General features: G+C 38.1%; 1 protein-coding gene across 1 annotated transcript in view; it reads right to left on the bottom strand.

The window, feature by feature from the left end:
* The window catches only part of LOC109410908 (protein 5NUC-like), a 61,249-nt gene extending 52,659 nt beyond the window's left edge, over positions 1 to 8,590 (bottom strand). The window contains exon 1 of the mRNA XM_019684436.3: positions 8,197 to 8,590. The gene's annotated coding sequence lies outside the window, so the exon portion shown is untranslated. The remainder of the gene's footprint in view (positions 1 to 8,196) is intronic.
* Between the last annotated feature and the right edge of the window lie 6,681 nt (positions 8,591 to 15,271).

Here is a 15,271-nt window from a genome sequence, read left to right as displayed (position 1 = left end):
ACTGAAAAATTGGTTCCACAAGCATAGTTTGTAAGAAGAAGTTGTTTGATAGACATTAGGTCTTCTTTAAAAATACTACTGTTGTGATTAATTTACCTAGTAGTGAGATAAAAACTCAATTTTTATCATTTGTGAAGACAGTGTACTGATGTCTCTAGGAAAGTTTTTGGAAATATCATTACATATTCGAAAACTTGTCGAACAAGCCATTGCTATATAAACACAAAAAATCCAATTTCAGACTATGTAAGACTATGAGACTCATTCATAACATGTTATTTAGAAATATTTAAGCACTGATTTTAGTCTAATTTTTGGAAGTCGTATTATTCAATGCGTTTCATTTTATATTATTAAATTTAAATAAAAAAGAATTAACCCGAGTAGAGAAAAAAATCAATAAAAGCATATTTTGATATAAAGATCAAAAAGTGATATTGGTCAAACAAAGTAAAAGTATTGGAAATAATAGCTAAAATTTACTCCTCGACCAACACAATCATATCATATTTAGCTGTTTTGAGAGCTAGCCAATAGCAGCGAGCTATTTGGTAGATCTTAAAATATCAAATTTAGCTCTAGGTCAGAAGTTCCAGGAACAACTTTTTGCTATTGTACTCGGGAATGCAAACAATTTTCTTCATTGGTTTTTGGTTTTGAAAATTGAATTTTCTTGGATTTTTGCAATTTGGGCAATGTTTTGTTCAGATTTGCTGAAACTGCTCAGTGAACCCCGCGTGCTGGCGTGCTGGCGATTTTTAATTTTTCATTGTTACTTTTTCAAGAATATTTTAGAAAATTTTAATTCCAAACTAACATAGTTTACATCCCGATTTCAAAGTCAAGAAAGCTAGTACCTATCATGGGTGGCAACAAAATCTAAACAAACAATTACATTTTCTACAATACTTTCTACAACTTAGCCAAGAACACAAACACGCTATCTTCACTTATGAGTAAAATATATTTCTATAAAACACTACCCACACAACCAGTAATCGTAAAAGATGTGGCATAAGATGATAAAGTGGAGGCCATATACGTGCATGCCTCCATTTAGGCGCATTCAAAATGTACGCATATCGCCTCCACTTTAACATCTTATGCAACATCTTATACGATCACTGGTTGACTGGGTATCTCTCTAAAATCAATTTTCAAGTTCAAAATAATTTGAATTTAACATGATATTGGTCCTTTGGAAACAGGGTGTGTTGAGAGCCGATAATTCTTTGTTCGTCAGGACCGCCACGGATAAATATGTATTAATTTATATCAGAAAAGTGCAGAAGTGTGAAGTGTGTTACTTTATTCGGTCAAAAGAAGTAAGGTCCAAGGTAATGCCTTCTCAAGTGATATTTTAATGACCAATTAGTTTTGCAGAGGTTTTTATAACCACCATAAAACCTAAAACCATTTATTTTGGTTTTATGATGTTTCTAAGAACCTCTTCTAGTCCATTTGACATGAAAACATTACTTGGGTTAACATCTGTGTTTCAATGAATGTAAAAAAAAAACACATTCCACTCAGAATCAAAACTCAAAACAGCTCGAGAGCCCCGTAAATATAGAATCTTGAATGCTATGTGCCGGTAATTCCAGCGGAACTCTACGGCACTTCAAGGGATCTGAGAGGCGTTTAAGGAGGTCTCAAGAGGGTTTTAGGGGTCTCAACCCAGCCAACACACGATCGCATATGCTGTTGAATGGGATGCTTAAGTGTAGGCGATATGCATACACTTTTCATGCGGTTGAATGGAAGCATGATCGCATATGGCCTCCACTTTAGCATCCTATTGTACATCATTTACGACTTCGTGTTGGCTGGGAAGGGCACTTCATGAGGTCCACTGGATCTTATGGGCGTTTCAGGGGCTCCCAAGAAGGTTTCAGAGGGAAATCTGAGGATCTCTGAACATTTGATAGATTGTCGATGCACTAGAAGCGTAATATATCAGCTTCCAAACAAGACATTACAAATAGTTTTTTTACAAAAACTTTACACATGAATAGTATTACATCACACAGAGAAATAAATTGTAAACACAATTTAATTCTTGAACTACATAGAATCAATAGATTTTTCAGTTTATTATGATGACAAACTGATTCTTGTTTAAACTGAACTGTTCCATTGCTTGATAATACGAATATTTTCATTTGTATATTTTTTTACAGTTTGTCAGGACAAATAGAGATATGATAGTTTCAACATAAAGTAATGGATTGTTTTAAACGGCTGCACTTTTGCCACTAACAAAGCCGGAATTTAATTGTGGTGACGGCGTCTCCTGCAGCAGCTCGGAAACTTGTTGAAGACAGTCGGCAAGCGGTTGGAAAGGAGAACGAATAAAAAAAGACAAAATGGCGAAACCGACCAACTGTTTTGGATACTGTCTTGAGTACCTGCGCGTTATCCATCACGGCCAAAACTGCATTTGGAAATTGGGGAGATGAATTTGCTACTCCTCCCTCGTTTTGGCAAAGCTGGAGTAAGAAATTAAAAGATGTGTTAGTGCTTCCGAGCCATGTATAAGGCCCCCATTTTGTAGAAACAAATGAAATTGCTAACGTTTTTATGAAATTATGGTAATTGGTTGCTTTTATCGATAAAATATAAGTAAGAACAAAGAAATATCACTTTGGAATAAATAAATTCTCAGTTTGAAAATCAACTTTGTTTTTTTTTTAAACAAGTGTTATTTTTCTGCGTGTATCACATATAACTTGCATAATTGAAAAAAAATCATGCATTTTTGTCAATTTTTTATTTAAAAGGCTCAAAAGCAGCCATTTTATCGGAATAAAAAAGGTTCTGCGGTCAATATATTCGTAATATTTTTAAATCCAATATTGAAGGGTATGCTTAGCTGTCTAGAGAACAATACAAAAATATTTGAAAAATTCAGAAATTCAAAAATATTACGGAAAGCTAATATTTTTTTAATTTTTATGAAAAATGGTCAATTTTTCAATTTTTTCAAAATAGAAATGCTTTAAATATACATACAGGGGATAGACAAAATGGTCGGGACAGGCAAAATTTTCCCTTCTCAAAAAAGTTTCAAATAGCTGTAACTTTACGAAAAGCGCATCAAATATTCTCAAATTTTCACTGTAAGTTGATCAACTATTTGTGTAACAGTAGACAAAATTGGGAAAAGATCGGGCTATTCTGCACGAAGTTATAAAGATTCTAAAAAAAGGTTTAATTATCCGGTAGCCAACTTTGAGCTGTTATATCTTCGGATTAAATGAACCGAATGAAATGAAATTTTGTCCATTTAGGACTTATATAATGAGCTTTGAAAAACTTTTGACGTACACCAAAACCTCCATTTAGGTAATGAGTCGGGACTGCCTAAATAGAATTTTTACCTAAATAGATTCATTACCTAAATGGATTCAGTCTATTACCTAAATGGAGTACAAGGTTGAAATTAAGTTCAAGAAGGGAGATTGACTAGGAGATTTAAAGGGAGTCATGCGGAGTTTCAGAGAACTTTCAAGGGAGTCTCAGGAAAGGAGGGGCTTTAGGGGCATTTTTGAGGGTTTTGGAGGGTCTCAGGTCAGACTTGTCATTCAAATGACTAGAAGGGCACGAAACACGAAAAACCCTGCAAAATTCCGCCAGACTGAAAAATTGTTGAATGTCGGGTCAAAGTCGGGTCAATTTTTATCGTATGTTGGGCCACTGTTGGACCAACACCGAACAACTGTTGGGTCTATATTGGGTTTGCCGGCCAAAATGAAAACAGGTCAATGATAGGTTGATGTCGGGTTTGACGTCATCAATGATGACCAATGACAATCAAATTCCATTTAGGTAACGTTACCTAAATGGAGGGACCTAAATAGATTTTACCTAAATGGATCCTACCTAAATGGAGGTTTGAGTGTAACTGAAAATTCTTAACACGGAAGAAAATTATAACGATTATATTATTTTTCTATTAAAACACCAAATTTTCTTAAATTTCAACATCGTTTGAAAATTCAAGATACTAATTATAATACATTTAAATTCCCTCTGATTGTCTTGATTGTCTAGATATGTTTTGAAAAAACGTAACAACATAGGCGGCAATTATTTGAAAAAGAAATGGGATGCATATTAAAAATAGACCAATTTACTAAAATATCATAAAATTAATAAAATCGCTATAACTTTTTCTCTTGCTACTAATGTCAAGTTGAGTCGAACGTTTTTCAGAGCTCATTATATAAGTCATAAATGGGCAAAATTTCATTGCATTCGGTTCATTGAGTCCGAAGATATAACAGCTCAAAGTTGGCTATCAGATAATTCTACCTTTTTCTAAAATACTTATTACTTCGTGCAGAATCGCCCAATCTTTTTCAAATTTTGTCCACTGATACACAACTAGGGTGACAATGGGTATTATCGGCAGGTTTGTTCTCTTCGTCATGGGGGGTTTTTGTCAGCCAAATTGCCTGGAACTTGGCCATATAATTCAGCTTAGTTGGGAAGGATTTGAGACCAACTCTGAGTTCAATAGGTTTCAAAAAACGTCCAAAGACGAAGAGAACAAAACGGCCGAGAATAGGTAATTTCCCCTAGTTGATCAACTTACTGTGAAAATTTGAGAATATTTGATGCACTTTTCGAAAAGTTACAGCTAATTGGAAATTTTTTGAAAAGTGAAAATTTTGCCTGTCCCGATCATTTTGTCTATCCCCTGTATATACTAAAGTGGGTCTACGTTGTATGGGAATAATTAAAATTCCGTATTCCGCATTGCGATTGAAATTTGTATGGTATTTAGTATGAAAAAACGTACTTTTTTGCATTTTCTTCATAAATTGATTTTTTTTTTTGTTTAAAACTATGTTACCGATAACGTTAAAGCAAAGTCTAGGATATACTGAAAAACTTTGCCGAAGACCGCAAGTGATCCAATGCTTGTGAAAAACGTTATTCACTTGGTAAGTTAGGTCAAAAAGTGAGTTTCTATTAATGACCATCAGACGACCTGCACGTAATAACTTTTATCACAAGTTTCGGATCACTTTACGGTCTACAGAAAAGTTTTTCGGAATATTGTAGGCTATACTTCAACGTTATTAGTTAGATCGTTTTAGACAAAAAAAATCAATTTATGCGAAAAATGTAAAAAAGCACGTTTTTCCATACTTAATTCCATACAAATTTCAATCGTTATGCGAAATACGAGAAAGCAACCAATCGCTCAAAGGAATCGAAAAACCTTTGTTCCAACAATCGACTTTGTTGACCCAGTCTAATATATACATTTTAGGGTTGAGCAACCTATTTTTTTGAAGCATTCATTTTTTTTTGGGTAACCTAATGTTTACATGAATGAAGAAATCGATTAAATTTGAAGATACGCCAGTCCACTAACGGTTGAGATTTTCCTCTCCAAAATTTAAAATTTGGCGTTGATGCAAATTAAGATGAAAAATTGAGATTAGATAACAAATAATAATTTGATCTTCCCTACCATCTTTTTTATCACTGAGAACTTTTACAGAATTTCAAGCATGAATTTGTATATTCTGACGGAATCCACTATGGATTTCATTGACACTGTAGCATTTCACGAATACTGTGATTCAAGACACAAACACCCTTAATCTGAATATATCAAATAACATTATGAAGTTTTTTTACAGCCCGCTGTTGTGGGGTATTAAACTAGATGTATTTTTAATGCATGTCCCTTTATATTATTCGCACCTTTAAGTTTGTTTTTTTTTATGAAGTTATCAGTATATGCCATGAAGCATATTCAGTGGAAAGCAATAAATAAACATTTTCAGATGCTGCATACCAGATCTCACTAGATTCCATTCAATTGCTGACCGATGAGAAATTTCTGCTTTCGCGTGTACAATTACGAGATCTAGGTTGGATTTTCGACTGGATATCACATTGGGACTAGACGTGTGCGCCGAATATTCGGCGTAAAATCGGCGTGCATCGGCGTGGGGCTTCTCAAACAATTATGAACAAAGTAAACTACTTTCTAATGATTGGATTGCAACAAATGGACATCTAGCTATGTGCTACTGCAGAAATTTTTTGGTTTTGATGATGGTAGCCTTTCTGAGAAAGGATACGCCGATCGGCGTGCGGTTTTCACGCCGCCGCCGCCGCCGTTTGTCACGCCGATACGCCGATGCTTCCTGGATCGGCTTCAAACAACATAACCATAAACTTTTTCCACCAGTGCATGGATATAACCCCCCTTTACCTATCCCCGTTTAAAAAATATAGTATTTTTTATTCTTGTTGGCTTGGGGAGCCGCACGCCGATTCACGCCGATTTCTCATCGGCGCGGCGCGGCGCGGCGGCGCACACCTCTAATTGGGACATGACCACAACTTTATCACGCCGACGTTTCGGTCCTGATTCCAAACCATGACCGAAACGTCGCAGCGAGAAAACTGTAGTTTGTTTAATGTTTGAATAAGACTGACGAGCCAATAAAATTATTGTCCCATTATGGGATTTACCTTTGTCAACAAATTATTGATCTATTGTTTAAAAAAGTGTCAAATTTTCAAAATCTTTTCCACAGTTCATTCGCCCTCCGTAACTCGTGCGGTTGGCAACCACCGTCAGCACCACGCTAATGCTGAGTTAAACACAACAATGAACACTGACTGTGGTGAATAAAATCTTTCAAGCTCCTGTGGGTAGTCTGTCGCTTCAGTGTCCTTAGTGTGGGTCATCGGAACCGTTTTCTCAGATCAAAGCGTTTTTGGTTCCGTTTCGGGTCCTGAGTATTTGTGCAAAATTTGAGCATGATCGGTTGCGTCTACACTTTGCGCATTGCAATTGAAATTTGTATGGGATTTTGTATGGGGAAACACACTTTTTGCATTTTTGTCATAAGTTGAAAAAATTTGTCTGAAACTTTTTAACCGATACTGTTAAATGATAGCCTAGGAAAACTTTGTTGAAAACCGCAAAGCGATCCGATGCTAGTGAAAATAGTTATAACCTACGAACCGCATGCATGTGTTTATGTTTTAACATGTAAAGAAATAACAATAGCAACAAAATCATGCTGTTTCGCCAAGCAATGCCAACGCTATAATTTTTCCATAAGCATCAGATCACTTCGCGGTCATCGACAAAGTTTTTCAGGGTACCTTAGGCTATGTTTTCACTTTATCGGTTACATGGTTTTAGAAAAATTCGAGCTTGTTATGAGAGAAATGCAAAAAGTGTGTTTTCCCATGTAAAACCCCATACAAACTTCAATCGCGATGCGCAAAACGTAGATATAACCGATCGTGCCCAAATTTTGCACACTTATTTGGGTCCTGAAAAGGGATCTGAAAAGCTTTGATCTGATGAGATACCATTGAATTTTTCACTTTTTCATATAAACGATGACCCACTCTAGTGTCCATCCTCTGTCAGATTAAAACTTACTGAGATAATTCATCTCCAATTGAAAAACACTGCACTAAGTCATATTTCGTTAAGGACAGACTTGTTAGGATCCCAAAATGGCCGCCACAATGGCCGACTTTGGCACCTACTCACGATTTCGAGCGCACAAATCTCTTCGTAAACAAAACCAGCGCACCTGATCTTCTTATTTTAAGCTTATTATAAGTGAGAAAGAACAGAATAATAAAATGCATTGTAGTTTGAAGCTTGCTTTTTGAGATTTGTGCGTTTGAAGTTCTGATGCACTGTTGAAGCGGGGTTTCAATACGTTTGTCCTTAAAGCAATATGTGTCACATTGCTTAAGTTGGTGTAAAAAATATTAAACCATCACATTCAAACAATGAGTTTCCTCGGAACTTACGACGCATCTGAATGTAAGTCATTGTGTCGCAAAACTGGTCAAGGACATTGTGGTCCCGGACGATATGATACTGCAACTGTTACAGAACAATTCCTGCTAAACGATCATAATTTCTAATTTTGACTTGCATCAGCACCACTGTGCACCGCAAACATAACATAAACGATAATAGGTTGCAATATTCCGCACGCCATGGATACGGCTCAAACTTGTTTAGGTCTTTTTACAAAAACAGCATTTTGAAGTGTCCACGTTGTCATCAAATTGAAAGCAATCCATTCAACAAAAGGTCCAATTGACGAGAACCATCGCTCCATTTGCAATGCCCCCGTCCGTATAGCATACGTGAGATTCCATCAATCTCAGCAGAAATGTAACACTTACAGCAGACACCATGTGAGTTGAGTATCGCTTTGAAGGTGCAGGAACGTTCGGGGTTATATCACGTTTCGGCACCAGGTTCGATCACCAAAAAAATAAGCGCGCGCTTCCTTCCGACAGACGAAAAAAAGAGCACCACCACGCTGCTATCCAATCCAACCCGAAAATAACCCGACGACCGGCGACGACGGTGGCACGCTGCGCTGTTTGATCAGCTTCTTGTCAGGGACGACGACCGGCGACAACCGCGCCAAGGCGAATGTGGACGCGATCACGTTTCAAACGATACTACCGAAGCGGAGTCAATTTGTGTCAGTAGGAGCATCAGCAGCATGTAGTAGGTAGCTACGCCATCCACCACAGTGGCTAGTCAGTGGGCTTCGGCAGGTTGTTGGAACACTGATAGTGCAGAATTGAGTGGGTTAGTGATCTGAGCTCGCGCTGCTCACCTGTGCGAAATACGGTGGTGCGTTGAATCGTGCGATCAACAGGGTTCATGTTGTGAACTGTGGTGATAATAGCTAATTTATTTGTACTACATCATATTGATACTTACCTTACTGGTCAGACTAAGGCCTGAGTTCCCTCTGATGTATGTAAGAGTCGTATAAAGTCTACTCGGACCACGTCTGTCTCCAGTTCCGCACTCTGCGTAGGATCCGCAGATCGTCCTCCACTTGGTCGACCCACCTAGCTCGCTGCGCTCCACGTCTTCTTGTACCGGTCGGATGACTCTCGAGAACCATTTTAGTCGGGTTGCTGTCCGACATCCTGATGACGTGACCCGCCCACGGTAGCCTCCCAATTTTCGCGATATGGCAGATGGCTGGTTTTCTCATCAACTGATGCAGCTCGTAGTTCATTCGCCTTCTCCAAGTCCCGCCTTCCATTTGCACTCCACCGTAGATGGTACGCAACACCTTCCGTTCGAAAACTCCAAGGGCGTGTTGATTCTCTGCACGTAGAGTCCATGTTTCGTGCTCGTAGAGGCCTACCGGTCTAATGAGCGTTTTGTAGATGGTTAACTTCGTGTGACGGCGAACTTCGATCCAAGAGTTCTGGAAAGTCCAAAGTAAGTTTGATTTCCTGCCACAATGCGTCTCTGAATTTCTCTGCTTGTGTCGTTGTTGGCGGTCGAATCTTCAACCGTCTTGATTTCATCACTGTCGATAGAAATTCGGGTTGGTGGGCGCGGTGATTCCTCCTTGGAGCCCTTTGCCATCATGTACTTTGTCTTGGACACAATAATGACTAATCTGATTCACTTTGCTTCACTCTTCTTTAGTCAGATGTACGTTTCCGCCATCGTCTCAAATTGGCGAGGTATAATATCAATATCAACAGCAATGCCGTGCAACTGAACGGACTTCGAGAAAATCGTTCCACTCATGTTAAACCCTGCTCTCCTTTTTACTATTGAACAGCAAACACGAAAGACCTTGCCGTAGCCCTCTGTGCGATTCGAAGGGACTCAAGAGAGTCCCTGATATTCTAACTACACACATTACTCGATACATCGTCGCCTTGATCAACCAATCGGTGCAGACAGGTAGCAAACTTTTCCGGGACTGCTTGTTAAGTTCTGCTACGATACCATCCTTATCCTTACCAACGGATTTGTTGGTTTTGTACCCGATGGTTCGCTTGGATGCATCGTTGATAGCTGCTTTAACTGTACTCCAGCCTAGACTTCAGCAATCCTCAAGATCTCGATCTTGCCTCGTCCAGCAACACTGCCTCTTGTATGCAATAGTGAGACACTCAGTGCTTCAGTCACTCTAAGTCGTACCGAGGAAACCGACGTTGTTGCATATTGTAGATTGAAGAGAATATTGTGCAAAATCTGAGCATCACTGGGAAATGTAGAGTCTAGGAACACATTGCCCCTTTGGATAAGCAGATCAGGTGTGACAACCATGTCATGGATAGATCGACTGTGTACGAGATAGGGGTCGACGGTGTGGGCCGAGAAGTACAACGCGAAGGGTGGGACGTCGAGAGTGAGTGTGTGATTCAGTGAGAAATATAATGTGTAAAATATGAATAAACATTCTTTTAATTATGGTCCCTTTAACGTCTTCGATCCTACAGGAAAGAGCCGATGTTAGCGCCATGATAGGTCCTGACTTCGATTGGAGACCTTTAACCAGAACGTGCACACTCAAACCAATTAATGAGCTCGGTGAACCGTTTGATGATGTTTCTGCACGTCCATTATATTTTGCAGGAATTCAGTAACACAGCTGTCATATAGAGGATCATTTGTACATTCCTGAACGCCATGTTTTTTCAAGTCTCTCTGTGGTGATCTCCAGGTGAAACGACAAACACGGCTATTGTAAAAGAAAGTCCTACCAATGGCCACATTCTTGTAGGACACGAAATCAACGAGTCGTATAGGCCGCTTTCGTTTGTCAGCTGGTAAGCGCTGAACTTCCAATCATCATCGGTCTAACCATTTAGGTCTCCCATGATTAACTTAACGTAGTGGTGTGATAGATGGTGTGGTAGATGGTTATTATTTTTAACTTTATTAGGGAGATTTTCAGCCCGAGGATGGTTTATCTCCAATGGTAGATGGTGTGATTGTTGGATACTACATCCTGCCAAGCATCCGGCAGCAAACTTCCAACGCAAAGAGAAAAGTAATACGTAAATAATTAGTCACATTTTTCTGCATTTGCTCATATGACTTCGGTCGTCACTGGACTATCTAGGGGAGGCGGAGTACTGATCGCTGTTACTAATTACCTGACTTCGAGTCTAGTCTAGGTTCGGACCGTCGCTGAGTTGGATCAAATCTGGGTCAAGACCGAATTTAACGAGTGCAATGTGTACATCGGCGTTGTGTACTTTAGCCCGGATCAGGCCACTACCACAACTACAATCGAAGATCATCTTGATTCAGTAAGAGCTATCTCCGAAGCCACTTGCGCGCCTCAGATATCAACCGAATTAAGGTTGTACCGAACCCCCTTCAGGCTTTGACTACACAAACCCAGTTTAATCTCGTTTCATCGGCCTTTTAGATGGCTTTTCCGTATTGGATCTTAAACAACTGAATGTGATCAAGAACTCTCTTGGACGTACGCTAGATCTGGTGTTCATCGGTGGGGATAAACAAACACGAATCCTGTGAAATAGTGCCAGCTCCTGAGTCGCTTGTAAAGGTGGATTCATTTCATCTTCCGATGATTTCTCTCCTTAACTGCTCGCCTTCAGTCCGATTTGAAGAACTTGATGACACTGGAGTGTTTAATTTTCGCAAGACCAACAAAACTATTCCCAATCTAGACGCTGCAACTTTCAATAGAATCCTTACTAATACGTTCCGTGACTACGTTTCCGTTCCGCCCTCGTCCATCTTGGTCAAATGGTCAGCTTAGGCATCGTAAGCTTTACAACCGTTATGCCCGACGAACCCAAGATAGCCTGAGACGAAATCCTCGACATTTTTGGTCCTTTGTCAACAGCAAGCGTAAGGAAAGTGGACTACCACGTAGTATGTTTCATGAATCAGAAACGGCGAATTCCTTGCAGGACAGCTGTAACCTTTTCGCAAAACATTTCTCGGGTGCCTTCCATCAAAGTCCAGTTAATCCGGAGTCCATACAAAATGCACTCACCAGCGTTGCTACTGATGAAGATATTCTCTTCACGATCAGCAAGTTAAAGTCTTCGACTACCCGAGCAGGAGAAAATAGCTGAAGAATACCAAACTCAGGTATGGAAAACTGAATACCTACAACCTGAATAAGGTATTAAGTAGCCCTGCATAAGAGGTAAAATACCTAAAATAATAACTGGTGTGTATTCTGTGCATAACGCGTCAATAATGACATCAGGTATGGCAATACCTAAATAATAATTGGCGAGTTTTCCATACAAATAGCAATTTTTCCATAATTGAATAATACCTCAAGCAGTCCTCAACAGCAAACCAATAACTCGTTGAGGTATTGTTTCAATACCTACAAAATACCAAAATAAGTTATTTTCAATACCTGGATAACCGACCAATACCTTATCTTGGTATGATACCTGACCTTGGTATGCTCCAGTTATGTGTCAGTTATTCATTCCTGCTCGGGTAATGCTGGACCAGATGGAATTCCACTGATTGTTCTGAAGCAAAATTGGGCAAAATCAAGCCCAAAGGTGAAAAAATTAATAGCTTTCTTAATACAAGACCCTATGTGACCATCGATGGCTTATTCGAAAGCAAATTTTCTCAAGAATTGGTTGGTAGATGATTCATGTACGGGCAACTACTCTGAAGCGAGTTATAGAGCCTGTTTTACCCCAGTTCCCCCAGAAATTTGAGAATTTCTGCTATTTAACGGCATTTGTTATTATTTTAATGATTTTTTCGCTGGGATACCATCGCCCCAACTCCATTGAGTAACGTTACATACAAAAAGTCATTTAAATGTTGGAATTTTAGGGTATTGTGGGGTCAATTAGGTAATGGTATATTTTCAAGGTAAAAAATCATTTTTTATTTTTATTAATGATTTTTTACGTGACAATAACTATATAAATGATCGAATGCTCATGGAATATTTCTGAAGAATCCATTTTTGGCGAGTTTGATCTCAAAGTATTGGTAATATTTGAGTTGACACGCATTCAAATATGAGTAGCTCTCATCCTAATACCACCGATTCCAAATATTTCCAAACGATGATCCATTGCTTATATACTCCAAAAATATCGTAAATGTTGTTTTAATTCTCGAATGCAAGAAGAAATTCCCGATAAACTTCCTGAGAAATTTCCAAATATATTGGAAGATTAATTTCTATAAAAATTTCCTACTCAGTTTCTAATGGAAATCAGTCAAAGGGGCTTTTCTCTCTTCAAAATTAAAAAAAAAATAATAATAATAGTTTTCAATTGAGATTCCAAAAAAGTTCCGTAATAATTACCGAATGACTTCCTGAACAAATTATTAAATATTTGCAAAGAAATTGGACAAATACTATCCTAAAATATGACAAAAATAGTATGGTATGTGGGGGCAAGATGGGTCAGTACCGTTTTCAATCGCACAATATAAGTTTTGAATCTTTCAATAATTTTCCCAGATGAACGACGGGGATACACAAAAAAGTGGTATATTGTTTTGAAAATTCTATACGTTCCTCGCACAGAAAAAAATAAAATATTTTTTCGTTAAACTCCTTATGCTATACATTCCATATGACTACGTGTATTGTGTAGACGGGGCAAGATGGGTCACCCTAATTTTTCGGTATGTTTGCATAGTTTTTGAAAATGTTTTATTTTTCATGGAAAGTCTATTCTGTGACCTACATTATCGAAGCGATGAGAGCACTGAAAATTTGAGAACATATTTTTTAAATTTTCCTTCAAAAAATATAGGTTTTCAAAGTCCGTTTTTGGCTACCCGAACAAAAATCTTCTAGTTCTGAGAATAATCTACCGATATGTTTCAACACTTTCTTCATGTAATCTGTACGTCTATGAAGCTTAGATGTATAGAGAAAAACTAGAAGATATAGTATTTTTTGTTGGAGGAAAATCGAGTTTTCTTATAGCTGACCCATCTTTTTTTTTTTATTCTTAATCACTTAACCTAATTTACAGCTCTATTGTCCACTGGGGCACTACGTGAGCAATTTCAATTGACAGCTGCACTTACATTTTATACAGCGCCTAGATTCTATTCTACTTTATCGAACTGGTTGCCTTTCTGCTGCTTTCACTTTTTCTACTTTATACCTAGTAGAATGATGAGCACACAAGGATGATGATGGATGGCCGTTGTTCCTTTCCAGTCCGATTGGGGGTCCATTATGAGTAGCAGTTCACCGATGTCCAGGTATCCGGGTCCGTTTGAGCCATTGGGCTCAGAAGAGGGTCAGTGTCAGTTGCTCTCGGGGGAAAAGCAACTGACGAAAAATTGCAAGTGCCGGGGCTGGGAATCAAACCCATGACCATCCGCATATGAAGCGAACGTGTGACCAACTACGCCACGGGCCCCGGCTAGCTGACCCATCTTGCCCCCGTTAAAATGAGGTGGGGCAAGATGGGTCATGTTTTGAAAATTGTTTGTCATGACGCAGGTTTCAAACTTTATAACCTTTTTATACTCTTATATCATAGCTGACTAGTGTATCTGAGAGTCGTGATAGAATACAGAGAAATACGATTTATATTCAGAAAGTTATAGGGATTCATTTCTTAGGTGACCCATCCTGCCCCCACTTACCATATATGGCAGTTGAAGAAGAAATATCATTTAAAAGTATTCACAAAGAAATATATGAAAGAATTTACAAAGAATATGCAGAAGGAGTTCCGAAATTTTCAAAAAAAAAAAGGTGAGGAGTTTCCTAAGGAACTGTTTTTCAAAAACCATGCTAGAGAAATTTTCAAATGAATTGTTGGAAAAATCACCAAAGGAATTGCTGTTTTTTTTCATGGAAATTCCGAAGGAAAATTCTAAGAAATTTGTCGGGGGAGAAAGAATTCCCTAAGAAATTAACAGAAAAACATCCCAAAGTGATGATCAAAGAAGTCTCCAAGAAATTTCAACACAATTCCCGAAGCAAGTTCCATCGGAATTGCCGAAGGAATTCCTAAAGAAACTGTTCCAAGAATTAGTTTATTTATTGCTGAAGAAATCTCGAAGAGTTTCTAATGAATTTCAAAGGATATATTCCTTTGAAATTCATTAGGCAAACTCTTCGAGACAGGAATTATAATAGAATTATTGAATGAGTTTTCAAAGGGTTAGCCAACAGATTCCTTAAAAAAAAAAAAAAAAAAAAAAAAAATGTGGAAGGAATATTGAAGCAGTTTCGAAGAAAATCCCGAAAAAATGTAGAAGGAATTGTCGAAGACATTTCCAAAGAAATTTTCAAGGAATTTAATAGAGTCATTGTGAATTAAAAAAATACACTACCTAAAATTAATTGCCTGAGAAGTGTCTGGAAAAAAATAATTAAACTCCAAAACAATTGCTGGCATTATTAAAAGAAAAACGCATGATTGGCGAAGGAAAAATATCCGAAGGATTTGATTGCGTTCACAAAAATAGCTGATTTTTTAA

Source organism: Aedes albopictus, chromosome 3 (assembly GCF_035046485.1).
Source record: "Aedes albopictus strain Foshan chromosome 3, AalbF5, whole genome shotgun sequence".
Lineage (NCBI taxonomy): Eukaryota > Metazoa > Arthropoda > Insecta > Diptera > Culicidae > Aedes > Aedes albopictus.
Note: the sequence above shows the minus strand (reverse complement) of the source record. Positions and strands in the feature narration are given on the sequence as shown.